Here is a 14,232-nt window from a genome sequence, read left to right as displayed (position 1 = left end):
GGATCCCTTGATCATTATGTAGGGTCTTTCTTTGTCTCTTGTAATAGTCCTTATTTTAAAGTCTATTGTGTCTGATATAAGAATTGTAAGCCAGCTTTCTTTTGATTTCCATTTGCATGGAATATCTTTTTCCATCCCCTCACTTTCAGTCTGTATGTGTCCCTAGGTCTGAAGTGGGTCTCTTGTAGACAGCATATATATGGGTCTTATTTTTATATCCATTCAGCCAGTCTATGTCTTTTGGTTGGGGCATTTAATCCATTTACCTTTAAGGTAATTAGTGATATCTATCTTCGTATTACCATTTTCTCAATTGTTTTGAATTTGTTATTGTAGATCTTTTCCTTCTCTTGTGTTTCCTGCCTAGAGAAGTTCCTTCAGCGTTTGTTGTAAAGCTGGTTTGGTGATGTTGAATTCTGTTAGCTTTTGCTTGTCTGTAAAGGTTTTAATTTCTCTGTCGAATCTGAATGAGATCCTTGCTGGGTAGAGTAATCTTGGTTGTAGGTTTTTCCCTTTCATCACTTTAAATGTGTCCTGCCACTCCCTTCTGGCTTACAGAGTTTCTGCTGAAAGATCAGCTGTTAACCTTATGGGGATTCCCTTGTATGTTGTTTATTGCTTTTCCTTTGCTGCTTTTAATACGTTTTCTTTGTATGTAATTTTTGATAGTTTGATTAATATGTGTCTTGGCGTGTTTGTCCTTGGATTTATCCTGTATGGGACTCTATATTCTTACTGGACTTGATTGACTATATCCTTTCCCATGTTAGGGACGTTTTCAACTATAATCTCATCAAATATTTTCTCAGTCCCTTTCTTTTTCTCTTCTTCTTCTGGGACCCCTATAATTCGAATGTTGGTGCATTTAATGTTGTCCCAGAAGTCTCTAAGACTGCCTTCAATTCTTTTCATTCTTTTTTCTTTATTCTGCTCTGTGGTAGTTATTTCTACTATTTTATCTTTCAGGTCACTTATCCATTCTTCTGCCTCAGTTATTCCGCTATTGATTCCTTCTAGAGAATTTTTTATTTCATTTACTGTGTTGTTCATCATTGTTTGTTTCTTCTTTAGTTCTTCTAGGTCCTTGTGAAAAGTTTCTTGTATTTTCTCCATTCCATTTCTGAGATTTTGGAACATCTTTACTATCATTACTCTGAATTTTTTTCAGGTAGACTGCCTATTTCCTCTTCATTTGTTTGGTCAGGTGGGTTTTTACTTTGCTCCTTCATCTGCTCCATATTTCTCTGTCTTCTCATTTTGTTTAACTTACTATGTTTTGGGTCTCCTTTTCACAGGCTGCAGGTTCATAGTTCCCATTGTTTTGGTGTCTCTTCTCAGTGGGTGAGGTTGATTCAATGGCTTTTGTAGGCTTCCTGGTGGAGGGGTCTCGTGCCTTGTTCTGGTGGGTGGGGCTGGATCTTATCTTTCTGGTGGGCAGGGCCACATCTGGTGGTCTGTTTTGGGGTGTCTGTGAACTTAGTATGATTTTAGGCAGCGTCTCTGCTAATGGGTGGGGTTGTGTTCCTTTCTTCCTAGTTGTTTGGCATGGGTCATCCAGCACTGGAGTTTCCTGGTCATTGAGTGGAGCTGGGTCTTAGTGTTGAGACGGAGCTCTCCGGGAGCACTCTCACCAATTGATATTATGTTGGGCCAGGAGGTCTCTGTTGGTTCCAATGTCCTGATCTCGACTCTTCCACCTCAGAGGCTCAGGCCAGAAACCGGGCTGGAGCACCAAGACCCTATCAGCCATACTGCTCAGAAAAAAAAGGAGAAAAAACAGAAAGAAAAAAAAATACAAAAAATTGAAAAAGAATAAAATTATTAAAATAAAAAGATCAAAAAATAAGAATAATAAAAAAAGGAAGAGAGAAACCAAACCAATAAACAAATCCACCAGTGATAACAAACGCTAAACACTAAATTAAGCTAAACATAAAAGTCAGAAACAAATCAGTCGCAGACAGCAAACCCCAAGTCTACGTTGCTCCCAAAATCCACTGCCAGAATTTTGGGACGATTCATTGTCTATTCAGAGGCAGGGTACATCAAGTTGATTGTGGGTATTTAATCTGCTGCTCCTGAAGCTGCACAGAGAAATTTCCCATTCTATTCTTTGTTTACACAGCTCCTGGGGTTCACCTTTGGTTTTGGACCCACCTCTGTATGTAGGTCACCCTCAGGCATCTCTTCCCCACCCAGACAAGTGGGGGTTAAAGCGTGACTAATTAGGGGGCTCTTGCTCATTCAGTCCAGGGGGAGGGGAGGGAATGGTAGTTATAATTGGAATGAAGGGTAAGCCTGCAGTGGCAGAGGCTGGCATGACGTTGCAACAGCCTGGGGCATGCTGTGTGTTCTCCCGGCGAAGTTGTCCCTGGATCACGGGACCCTGGCAGTGGCGGGCTATACAGGATCCTGGGGGCGGTGTGGCATGTGGATAGTGACCTGTGCTTGCACACAGGATTCTTGGTGGCTGCAGCAGCAGCATTAGTATTTCATACCCATCTCTGGGGTCCAAGCTGATAGCCACGGCTCATGCTCATCTCTGAAGCTCGTTTAGGTGGTGCTCTGAATCCCCTCTCCTCACACATCCTGAAACAATGGTCTCTTGCCTCTTAGGTAGGTCCAGACTTTTTCCCCGACTCCCTCCTGGCTCGATGTGGTGCACTAGCCCCCTTCAGGCTGTGTTCACGTAGCCAGCCCCAGTCGTCTCCCTGAGATTTGACCTCTGAAGCCCAAGCCTCAGCTTCCAGTTCCTACCCACCACGGCAGGTGAGCAGACAAGCCTCTCAGGCTGGTGAGTGCTGGTCAGCACTGATCCTCTGTGCGGGAATCTCTCCGCTGTGCCCTCTGCACCCCTGTTGCTGTGCTCTCCTCTGTGTCTCTGAAGCTTCCTCCCACTGCCCAGCCCCCTTCTCTGCCACTGAAGGGGCTTCCTAGTGTGTGGAAACTTTTCCTCCTTCACAGCTCCCTCCCAGAGGTGCAGGTTCCATCTCTATTTTTTTTGTCTCTGTTTTTTCTTTTTTCTTTTGCCCTCCCCAGGTATGTGGGTATTTTCTTGCCTTTTGGGAAGTCTGAGGTCTTCTGCCAGCATTCAGTAGGTGTTCAGTAGGAGTTGTTCCACATGTAGATGTATTTTTGATGTATGTGTGGGGAGGAAGGTGATCTCCACGTCTTATTCCTCCGCCATCTTGAAGGTCCCTCCTATGGTCTAACGTCTTCATTTTTATGTTCTCACTTTCTATTATGTTAAGTTAAACATGAAAACTTTCAAGTGTTGTCTGGGGATGAGTATAAGTTTATTTTAACCTTTATAATGCACAATTCTATTAACTATTTAAAATATTCAATGTTTAACTATTCACAGTGTGGGCCTATCATTAAAAATTACAATTTGTCAAACACCATTCTCTTAAATGTGCTTTTTATAATGAAAGATTTCAAAGGCCCAGAACTGACTTATTCAAACAATATTCTTTTTAAACACAATATCAGAGTAAGTATTTTGGTAACTCCATGAAATTAATTACTTATAACTGGATTTGAATTGTGTAGATAATTATATAGAAACATCACTGTATTGGGAATTGCTTGAATTCTGGTAGAAATAGAACTTATTAGCCTTGTGACCTTTGAAAAGTGTTCACTTTGACTAATTTTGTGGCTCCCTAAATCACTATGTCTTCATCTCAGTCTATAAAATTTGAGATATAGTGGTTGCTTTGCTTAAACTCCAGATAGTTATGCAATAAATGCATTTAATACATATTTATCAAGTGTCTAATATGCAGCAGAATGGTAACTCTTTGTCATGTCTGAAGATTTATTCCTAGTCCTTTCTTATTCACTTTTCTTTGCTAACTTTTAAAATTGACTTTAAGTCTTATTTTACATACTAAAAATGTGCTCAATTTAAGTGTACAGTTTGATCTGTTTTTAACAAATGTATACCTAGCATATATACACCAGTGACACAAACATCATGATCAAGTTACTAACATTTCTATCTCCCCCAAACGTTCCCTACAACACTTTGTAGCTAATCCCCATCCTCTGCCTCCACCTCATGCAACCATTGATTTCTGTCACTAGAGATGAGTTTTTCCTGCCCTAGAACTTCATATAAATGGGTTCATGTAGTGTGTACTCCTTTATATCCAACTTTTTTGCTCAGCATAGTATTTTGGAGATTCACTCATGTTGTTGATTGTATCAGTAGTCCTTTAATAACTGAGGAGCATTCCCTTGTATGAATACACCACAATTTGTTTATTCATTCACCTGTTTATGGACATATGGGTTATATTAGTTTTTGACTATTATGGATAAGAGTACCAACAACAGTTATGTACAAATATTTTGTGGACATTTATGTTCAGTTATTTATTTTTTTGTAATACCTAGAAGTGGAATTTCTGGGTCATTAGGGAAACATATTCTCAACCTTATATAAGAAACTATCAAACAGTTCTCCAAATGGTTGTACCATTTGTTATGCCCCAAAATGGTACAAAATTGTTGTACCATTTGTTATTCCCAGCATGTGAGCATTCATGTTGCTTCACATTCTTACCAATACTTTGTACTGTCAGTATTTTAAGTTTTTACCATTTTAGTGGGTATGTATTGACACCTCATTTTGGTCTAAAGGCACTTTCTTCATAATTAAAATATTTAGCATCTTTTCATGTGCTTACTGGCATTTCATATATCATCTTTGATGAAGTATCTGTTAAAATAATTTGGCCAATTTTTTCTTTTCACCTGGGTTGTCCTCTTAGTTCTGACTTGTAGAAATTACATATATTTAGGGTATCAGTCTTTTGTCAGATATATGTATTTTGAGTATTTTCTCCCAGTCTATATCATGCTTTTTAACTATCATTTTTGAAGAGCAAACGTTTTTAATTTAAAAAATCCAAAATATTTTTTCTTTTATGGTTAGTGCTTTGAGTGCCCTTGCCTACTCCATGGTTGCAAATAATTTTCCTTACATTTTCTTTCAGAAATTTTATAGATTGAACCTTTACCTTCAGATATGTGATACATTTTTTATGTGAATTTTTAGATATGGATGAGATACCTAGTCCAGTATCAATTATTTCATCATAGCTGGAAGCAGATGCTCTTTAGGCCCCCTCTTTGCTGTATTATGAATGATCAGTAGAGTTCAGCATCACCATGAATTTTCCCAATTTTCTGGGAACATCTTGGTAGGTGAATACAGCTGTGTGTTTGTGTTTGCCTGTAAAAAGACACTGGTGAAAGGAACAGTTTGTTCTATTTCTCTGATGTGTTATGTAACTGACTCATACAGGATCTTACAAACTGGAAGAAATGTCCCATGGTCAGACTTGAATTGCTGTACTATATATGCATACTATTCAAATAAGCTATGTATATTGTTATATATGCATATACATGTAGTTATATATACAGTTTTATATATATATATATATATATATATATATATAGTTTTTTTTTTTTCAAAGAGCATTCATTTGTATAAAGTATATCAGTTTGTCTTCACAATCTGTTCAGAGAGATAGGTTAGTCCAGGTGGGGACCATATTGTATTGATGAGGAAATCAATACACATTGAAGATTTATCCCTTGTTCATAGGTTCCTAGAGGCGGACAAAGTTAAAATTTAAGTCTTTACCCCAGTCCCAGTGTTTTTTCTACTTTAAAAGGCTAATGCCCATTGATGAAGAGAGAAATAATTTTTGGTTTAAAACTTAATGTAGGAGAGAATGTACAGAAGTAGAGATCAGGAAGTGGAGTAATACAGTGGGAGATTGGTAATATAGTAATAAGTTGATAAGTAGAAGCTTAGAGGGACCAACTTCTATTAACACCAAAATATAGAGGATACATAGACAGTGGCAACATATAACTTCTTGGACTAGTCACATCTGTTCTTTGGTTAAAAAAAAAAAAAAACGATAGATCACTAGGCTATTTTGTGTCCTCTGTGTTAACCACTTCTTTTACTCTTATGTAGATACCAGATGAAATGGGTGGTGGGGAGAAGTCTGCTTCTTGGTTTGTTTTTTAAATAGTTGTTAACGGTAATGTCAGTTAATTTTTATGTACTACCTACACAAAACACTTTCAATTTTTTTCATATTTTAAAGAAATCTTGTAAGAATAATTGTTGGAATAACTCCAGGGTGCATATATTTTAAAGATAGTTTCTAGAACACAAAAAAATCACTGTGTAGTAATTGGGAATAATTCCAAAAGCAATATGAAAACACATTACTTTCCCCTATATTTACAAGCACTAATATAGGAAAATATATTAAACCAAATCTTTGGGGACTTAAGTAATATTATGTGTCGTATACTTGATGTTGGAATAAGTGTTTACAGATTTCTCTGTATTGGACTTTGATTTTTTCTTGCACATTTTGAAGCTTGCTTGATTGTGAATGTGTATGTTAAGTTGGGAATTTGATTCATGCTTATCAGGGAGGTTTTATTTTTGATGGCCTTCCTTTTACCTTTTAGTGCACTAAATAATCCTCTGCTTCTAGTCTACGTCACTTTACAAAGCCTGCTAACCTCAGGGTTGACAAGGGTTTTTATTTCTTCTGTACCAACCACATATACCTTACATATTGGCATTTTAATGAGGTAACATACTGTTATATTTTCAAGTGAAGGAAGGCAATTTCCTTTTTGGTGGGCGGTTTTCTTTTAAAGATCTGATTTAGCTTTTTAACTTGATTCAGTTTTGAAAAAAAATATGACTCAACCCTTCTCATTTTATACATGAAGTATGATTCCTGGGAAATTCAGTAGCAAATGCAGTAATTTCTAGCTTTAAACAAGGAAGATCTTTACTTCTTAGACTATTTTATTTGAATACTACTTGTAGTTCAGGGTTTTTTAAAAAAATTCTTTCTTTAAATTAAGATGATACATCATTCCCTTTAATATCAATTCTACTCCAAAATTTGAACTATTGAAGAATCATTCGATTTAAGTAGAGATGTATGCTCAGTTTTCTATTGTTTAAAATGTTAGTCCACTCTCAAAGACTGTGAGTAGGAGTGTTATTGTTACATGTTTTCACAGGGCAGTTAGCCATATTGATGACAATTTTATTTATCTATTTCTGATTTATATTATAAAATTATATATATATATAATATATATAATATATATATTATATATAAATATATCTTTAATATATATATAAAATTATATATATTTTATTTATATTATAAAAAATGTGGACTTTTTTTGATGTGGATTTTTTTTGATGTCTTTTTTTTTAAAAGACATTTTTAAAGTCTTTATTGAATTTGTTACAATATTGCTTCTGTTTTATGTTTTTTGGTTTTTTTGTGAATAATGAGGCATGTTGGATCCTAGCTCCCAGACCAGGGGTCAAACTCACACCCCCCTGCATTGGAAGGCGAAGTCTTAACCACTGGACCACCAGGGAAGTTCCTTGATGACAATTTTAAAACTTGCATGCTCTATAATATAGCGATTCTAGAAAACCATCTAACAGAACATTTGTTTAGGCATACAAAATTACTTATAAATGAAATGCATTGCAACATTATCTGAAATATTTAAAAAATGTAAACCACCTGCATAGAAGCTCCGTGAGGGCAGGGACTTTATCTGTTTGATCTGCCTTGTGTATCAGGGCCTAGGATACAGTAGGAACTCACTAAATATTTATTTAATTTGTTAAATATATTCCCGAGGATTTTATTCTTTGTGATGTTATTATGATTGGAATTTTCCTCTCAATTTCATTTTCAGGTTAAACCTTGCTCATATATAACAATACAATTGATCTTTGTATATTAATCTTGAATGCTGATTTTCACTATATCAGTAAATGCTATTTTCTGTATTCTTTTTTTTCTAGATCCTCTTCCCATAAGATAAACTGTCATGAAATTTTTAAACAATTCATAAAAATAATTCAATAATTATTTATTGCAAAAAATACATGTCCTTTTAACAGAGTTACCAATACAGAAAAGTGTAGGGAAAAACATAAAAATCAGCACCCATATTTAACCATGAGTCTAAACGTGTGTCTGTGGGTGTTATGTGTATTGATGTGTGTTTGATCACAGAGAGATTTGTTTTACATAGATGGACATTCTCATCCTTTTGTGTAAATAAAATAGTTTTACATCATTAATTTTAATGACTGCCTGATATTCTACATACTATAATTTATTTAATGTAGTATAATTTATTTAATTATCAGTTAACGTTAGGTTAAAACTTACAGCCATTGTAAATAAGACTAACATGAACATTCTCCAATGCATAACATTGAGATAAGTTTGTGTGATATCTCTTTAGGAGAGAATTCCTGGGAATGCTCTTGTTGTGCCCAGAAATGATTACATACAACCCTAGGATCCAGTAGAACCTTGATAATAATTTACTTTCCCATCAACATTACATGAAAATCTCAATTCCCCACATGCTGGCTAATGCTGTTTTTTTTTCCTTAAATTTTTAAACCATTCCAAATGTATTTTAATCATTTACAATGTATTCCTAGTTATCAAGGATACCCCTTTACTCAATTTTTCTTAATTCCAAAAAGGAAAGAAAAAGAAAGAAAAGAAAGAAAGAAAAAAAAGAAAAAGAAAAAACAGGTAACAATTTTCCTACAGGTGTTATCTTTAAACCACGGGATTCAGAATTTTAAGGGACATTAGTGGTTCTTTTTCGACCTCAACTGTTAATAAGAAACTATTTTCTATAGCAATCCTGACAGACAGCTGTCATGTTTTTAATGACTACCTCAGTTGAAAGAGAACATTACTAAACTCAGTCAAATAAATAGACATTTTTTATTATTAAAACTTTCTTTTCTTGTCGTGGGTGAAAATCTACCCTTTTGAAATTCTACCAGATGGATCAGACTTGTTTCTGAGGCAATACAGCTTTTTTTCCACTGCTTCTTTCACATTAGAGGTTTTTATATATGAGAAGACATTAGTTGTGTCTTAGTTCCTTGTTTCTAGAAATTTCCTAGCATAATTAAAAAATTACAAGATTCAGTTTTTGTAGACTGCAGTTTGGTAAATCACCTCAAACTCTGTTTAACAAGCTATTTTATTCCTTCACTCTGCATTGCTGATAGGTTTTAGAAGTTTGATAGTTTTTATATGTAATCTGGATACACTTAAATAAAAGTAGGATTTTGAAGAAACAAAACATTAAAAAATTAACAATTAAAACTTTTGGGGATAATCTGACTTTCTGCAGTTTAGTACAGAAAGTGGTTTTCCCCATTTGGTTAAGCTGTGAGTAGCAAAAACATAAGTGAAGGTGGTTTCTGTCTAGTAGAAGAACCTCACACTTGTATCCTGCCCTGCAAATTATATGTTAAAATCTTAAATTTGTCGTCTGTTTATATCTTAACATGGATTTGCAGAAAATCAGATAAAACAGTAATACACCAATGTTCTATTTTTTTCTTGAAAACATTTCCTATAACCTTAGGGATATGGATGAGCTCATTTGAAGTATTCACTGGTTTTTCTAATACAGATTTTATTGATTTTGGTATATAGTTTGTTAATAATTAATAACATTAAGTTTATATTCCATTGTGACAAGATGGATAAAGAGTATATATCTCTCTCCATTTCTGTGAAGGTGTTTTGAAGACTTTTATTTTTTGGTCTTAGAAAAAAAGAAGAAAAATGTCTAAACTGTCAATACAAAATGCATAAATATTTATAAATACTTAGATTCTTCTTTTTAGTTGTAATACTAGATTTAACCAGGATTGGATGAATAGTAATTTGAACTAGACTAGCCTGTGGCTTTTTGACCTATGCTGTATTGTAATTACTGCTTTTTGGCCAAGACTACTCTACACCTCATTGCCTCATTGCAACCGTTTTCTGAATCTTATTAAAGTTAAAAAAGTAAGCAATAAATGTAGCACAAGGTTAATGTAAACGTTGTCAACCAAATTGGAGGTCCCACCACCCTTTTACTCATTCTTAATTTACCTTTAAGTGTCCACAATGGGCAGGTGATACTCTTTCCTTTTCATATGTGAATGATGAATATATTTCATGCTATTTCACATTTTGACACTGATTCTCATTACAATTTTTCTTTTCGTAATATGCAGCTGATGGGAAGTCAGTTTTTCTGTATATGATAAACTCCATCATTTGCACTGTAGTGTATCTCTTGGCAGTGAATATATTACAATAACACATCCCAGTGGTTTGAACAGAAAGAACTCGAGTTCTAATCTAGACCCAGACCCTATGTTTATCTGTTTGTCAAATGGACACCCTACTCAGAAAAATAAATATTCCTAAAGAGCTCTTACTTCATTTGTCCCCTACCTCAAACCCCAACAAAACTGGAAAAAAAATTCTTTCTTATAAATGTTTAAATGTGTATTATTTATGAGAAAATTTGCATTTAATAACAGCCATATAATATTAATACTTCATCATTCAGTAATCCTACCAGACCTTGGTTTGGATGGCAAACACCTGAATACTTTTTAAATATTATGAAGTATTTCAGCCCAATTCCTTATTATTGGCCCTTTTATTTCATGAAAAAGGCAAAGAAGTGATAGATTTATCATGTAAGTGAAGAAGACGAGAATGAGAATTTGAGAATGTGGAGCTTATATTTTGTTATTAAAGTAGATTGTACTAAATATAATCAATTGTTCAGATAGTCTCAACATGGATGAATCAGGTGAGACACGCTGTTTCAGAATCACACAAATGTCTCAAACATTCCATATGGCGCTTAGTGACATCTTAAGGTGTTTTAGTCTACTTTTGTTAATCAAATTCTCATTAAGTCTAACATAGACTAAGGGTTTTTCCTGTTTTTTTAAATTTTCGGCTGCGTTGGTTCTTCGATGCTGCGCGCAGGCTTTCTCTAGTTGTGTGGAGTGGGGGCTACTCTTCGTTGCGGTGTGCGGGCTTCTCATTGCGGTGGCTTCTCTTGTTGTGGAGAACAGGCTCTAGGCACGCGGGCTTCAGTAGTTGTGGCATGCGAGCTCAGTAGTTGTGGCGCACGGACTTAGTTGCTCCGCGGCATGCGGTATCTTCTCGGACCAGGGCTCGGACCTGTGTCTCCTGCATTGGCAGGCAGATTCTTAACCACTGTGCCACCAGGGAAGCCCTAGACTAAGGTTCCTTTAACTGTTAAAAATTTTTATGTCAATCTACTGAAAACAAATTAATCAGCTATTATTTGAGCATTTTATACCTGTTATTTTAAGATATAAATATTTTAGTTTTTCTCATTAAAAACTTTGTTGATTTTAAATTATCTTCTTAGATAAACATAATTATTTTTCGCTTCCTTTCTTCCATTCTTTTCTCTTCCCCCCATCCATCCATGGATGGGACTTCTCTTAAAAGAATTTTTTCCAATTCCCATTCATGAAAGATACCAAAGCAACAAAAGAAATGATACATAGATTAAAAAAAAAAAAAAAAGACAGAAGCAGTTTTGTCTTCAATGGCACTAGAAACAGTGTCACATGTGATTCTGCTCAAAACTCTTCTTTGAGATGACGTGGTAACCTTCCCCCCAGGTTTCAGTCACTTCTGCTTTTCCACCCAATTTCCCCCATTGGTAAGAAATATTTCCCCAAGAGTACCTTCCACCCCACCTGTTTTATCTACTTTCTTTATCTTTGGGCAGATGAAATTGTTAGCAAGGTAAGTAAGGTTTTAAATTGCTTCACTGATAACCAATAGAAATTCCAGCTGATAACTAAGAAATTGAAATCTTCCATATCCCTATACTTTGGCTGTATTTTGCCATCTTGCCTCTGTACGTTTTGTAAAGTCGTCAGAGATGTACCATTTCATTGCATCTATTTGGCTACAGAAAATGATGATACACTCTCACAGTCATATTTTTCTTTTTATTCTCTCTTCTTATAATCTCTCCAAATCTGCTTCTACTACAAAGATTTTTAATACAAACTCAAAATACCATCCTCAAAATATTATGTTACTTTTCTTCCCCATTTCAAATGCTCATCTAGAGTTATATTTTTATTTTGCTTAGTTTTATTTTCTCAGGGTGTATTTTTCCATTAGTAACTTTCAATTTTAAAACTTACATCTATACATATTAGGGATATCTGTGAGAAATATCTGTTACCTTTTCTTCAATAAAACAATATAATGCCAGATAATTTAAACTCTCAGCATATTTAGTTGTCATCAGAGATTGTATTACTTTTGAATCCCTTATCTTTTTGTTTTGTATGAATCACTGAATACTTTCTAACACTGTCATTTCTTTTCCACTTTTATTAGTCTTCCACCATAGCCTCTCTCTCTCCATAATTATTTGGGAGCTATTTTCATCATATCAGCTAACTTCTGAAGAAATTAGCTTTTGATATGACTCCAGCCTTTATAAGAACACATCGCTTTCGTGTCATTGTTCTTATACATACTTGGCAATTATATTTTTATGATTCCAGAATCTTGACAAAACCATTTGACTTTTTCATTCCATTTCATGTAGATTTTGAAGCTGCTGATTACCTTCCTGTTCAACTCCACAGTATCACTATTTACAGTCATGAAACAGATTTCTTTCAGTTTGCCACAACTTTTCTTTGAATTCTTCTCCCCAAACCTAGTATAACCTGAAAGTGTCTTATGTTACTTAAAAGCATTCTTCATTTATTCTACAATTCTAATGAAATATGGTCTAATAGCCTCAAGTAAGTAATTTATATCACTGTGCCTTGAGGATTTGAAAACAAATGGTCCCTACCACTAAAAGTACTTACTTTTAGATAAAATACAAAGGGGCCTTATGCTAGATTTATTATGATTTATACACAACTCCATAATATTTACCAATTGTTTTTTAAATAACAGCTTTACTGACATATGTTTCATATAAAATTCACTCTTTAAAAATATACACTTCAGCCATTTTTAGTATATTTTCGAAGTTGATCTATCTTCATCACAAATTTTAGAATATTTCATCATCCCGAAAAGAGACTTTATTCCCATTAGCAGTTTTTCTCCATTCTCTCCTCCACTCAGCTTCTGGCAACCACTATTATATTTTCTGTTTCAATTGATTTACTTATTCTGGACATTTCACAAAAATGAAAACTGGAACATGTGGTCTTTTGTTAACTAACTGTCTTCTTTCATTTAACATATGCTTTCAAAATTCACCCATGTTTTAGCATATGTCTGTACTTCATTTATTTTAATGTACTTCATTTTATTTTAATATTATTTAACTTGAATAATATTCCACTGAATGAATATTTGTTTATCCATTCATCAGTAATTAGACATTTAGGTTGTTTCCACTGTTTTGGTTACTATGACTAATGTTGCTCTGAACATTTGTGTAGACATATATTTTAATTTTTCTTGGTTACATAGCTAGGAATAGAACTGCTGGGTCATATGATAACTCTATGTTTAACATTTTTAGAAACTGTCAAATGTTTTTTGAAGTGGCTGCAACATTTTATAATTCAACCAACAATGAATGAGGATCCCAATTTCTCCTCATACTCACCACCATTTGTTATTATCTGCCTTTTTTATTTTAATCATCCTAGAAGTGATATCTCAGTGTGGCTTTGATGCATATTTCCCTAATGATTATTGATGTTGAAGATTTTTCATATACTTATTGGACATTTGTATAGCTTCTTTGGAGAAATATCTACTCAAATCTTGTGCCCAGTTTTTAAATTAAGTTGTCTTTTTATTGTCAAGTTATGAGTTCCTTATATATTCTAGATACAAATTGCTTGTCAGATATATAGTTGTATATATTTTGTCCCATTCTGTGAGTTGTCATTTCATTTTCTTATGGTGTCCTTTAAAGCAAAAACTTTTCTAAATTTGATGCATTCCAGGTTATCTATCTATATGTTTTTTTTTCAAGCAAGATAGAAGTTTATTCACTTTTGTAAAAAGAGAGCTGAAGGAAACCAGTTCAGGGCTGCTGTGAGAGCTCCATGATACTCGAGGACCAGCTGTCCTGCGTGCCCAGGTTATCTGTGTTTTCTTTTGTCCATTGTGCTTTTGGTATTATTTCTAGGAATGCATTACCTAATCTGTTTACAAATATTTACATCTATGATTTTTTCCAAGAGTTTTATAAGTTTAGTTCTTACATTAAATCTATGATCCATTCTAAGTTATTCTAGTGTCCCAGAGCCATTTGTTGAAAAAATTCTTC

General features: G+C 34.4%; 1 long non-coding RNA gene across 1 annotated transcript in view; it reads left to right on the top strand.

Moving 5' to 3' along the window:
* Positions 1–13,237, top strand: part of LOC309614830 — a 58,989-nt gene extending 45,752 nt beyond the window's left edge. The window contains exon 3 of the long non-coding RNA XR_014236403.1: positions 2,617–13,237. This is a non-coding gene — a long non-coding RNA (uncharacterized lncRNA). The remainder of the gene's footprint in view (positions 1–2,616) is intronic.
* The last annotated feature ends 995 nt before the right edge of the window (positions 13,238–14,232 follow it).

Source organism: Balaenoptera borealis (assembly GCF_965194805.1).
Source record: "Balaenoptera borealis genome assembly, chromosome: 17".
NCBI classification, from domain to species: domain Eukaryota; kingdom Metazoa; phylum Chordata; class Mammalia; order Artiodactyla; family Balaenopteridae; genus Balaenoptera; species Balaenoptera borealis.
The sequence above is the reverse complement of the archived record's forward strand: the minus strand, read 5'-3'. Positions and strand labels throughout refer to the sequence as shown.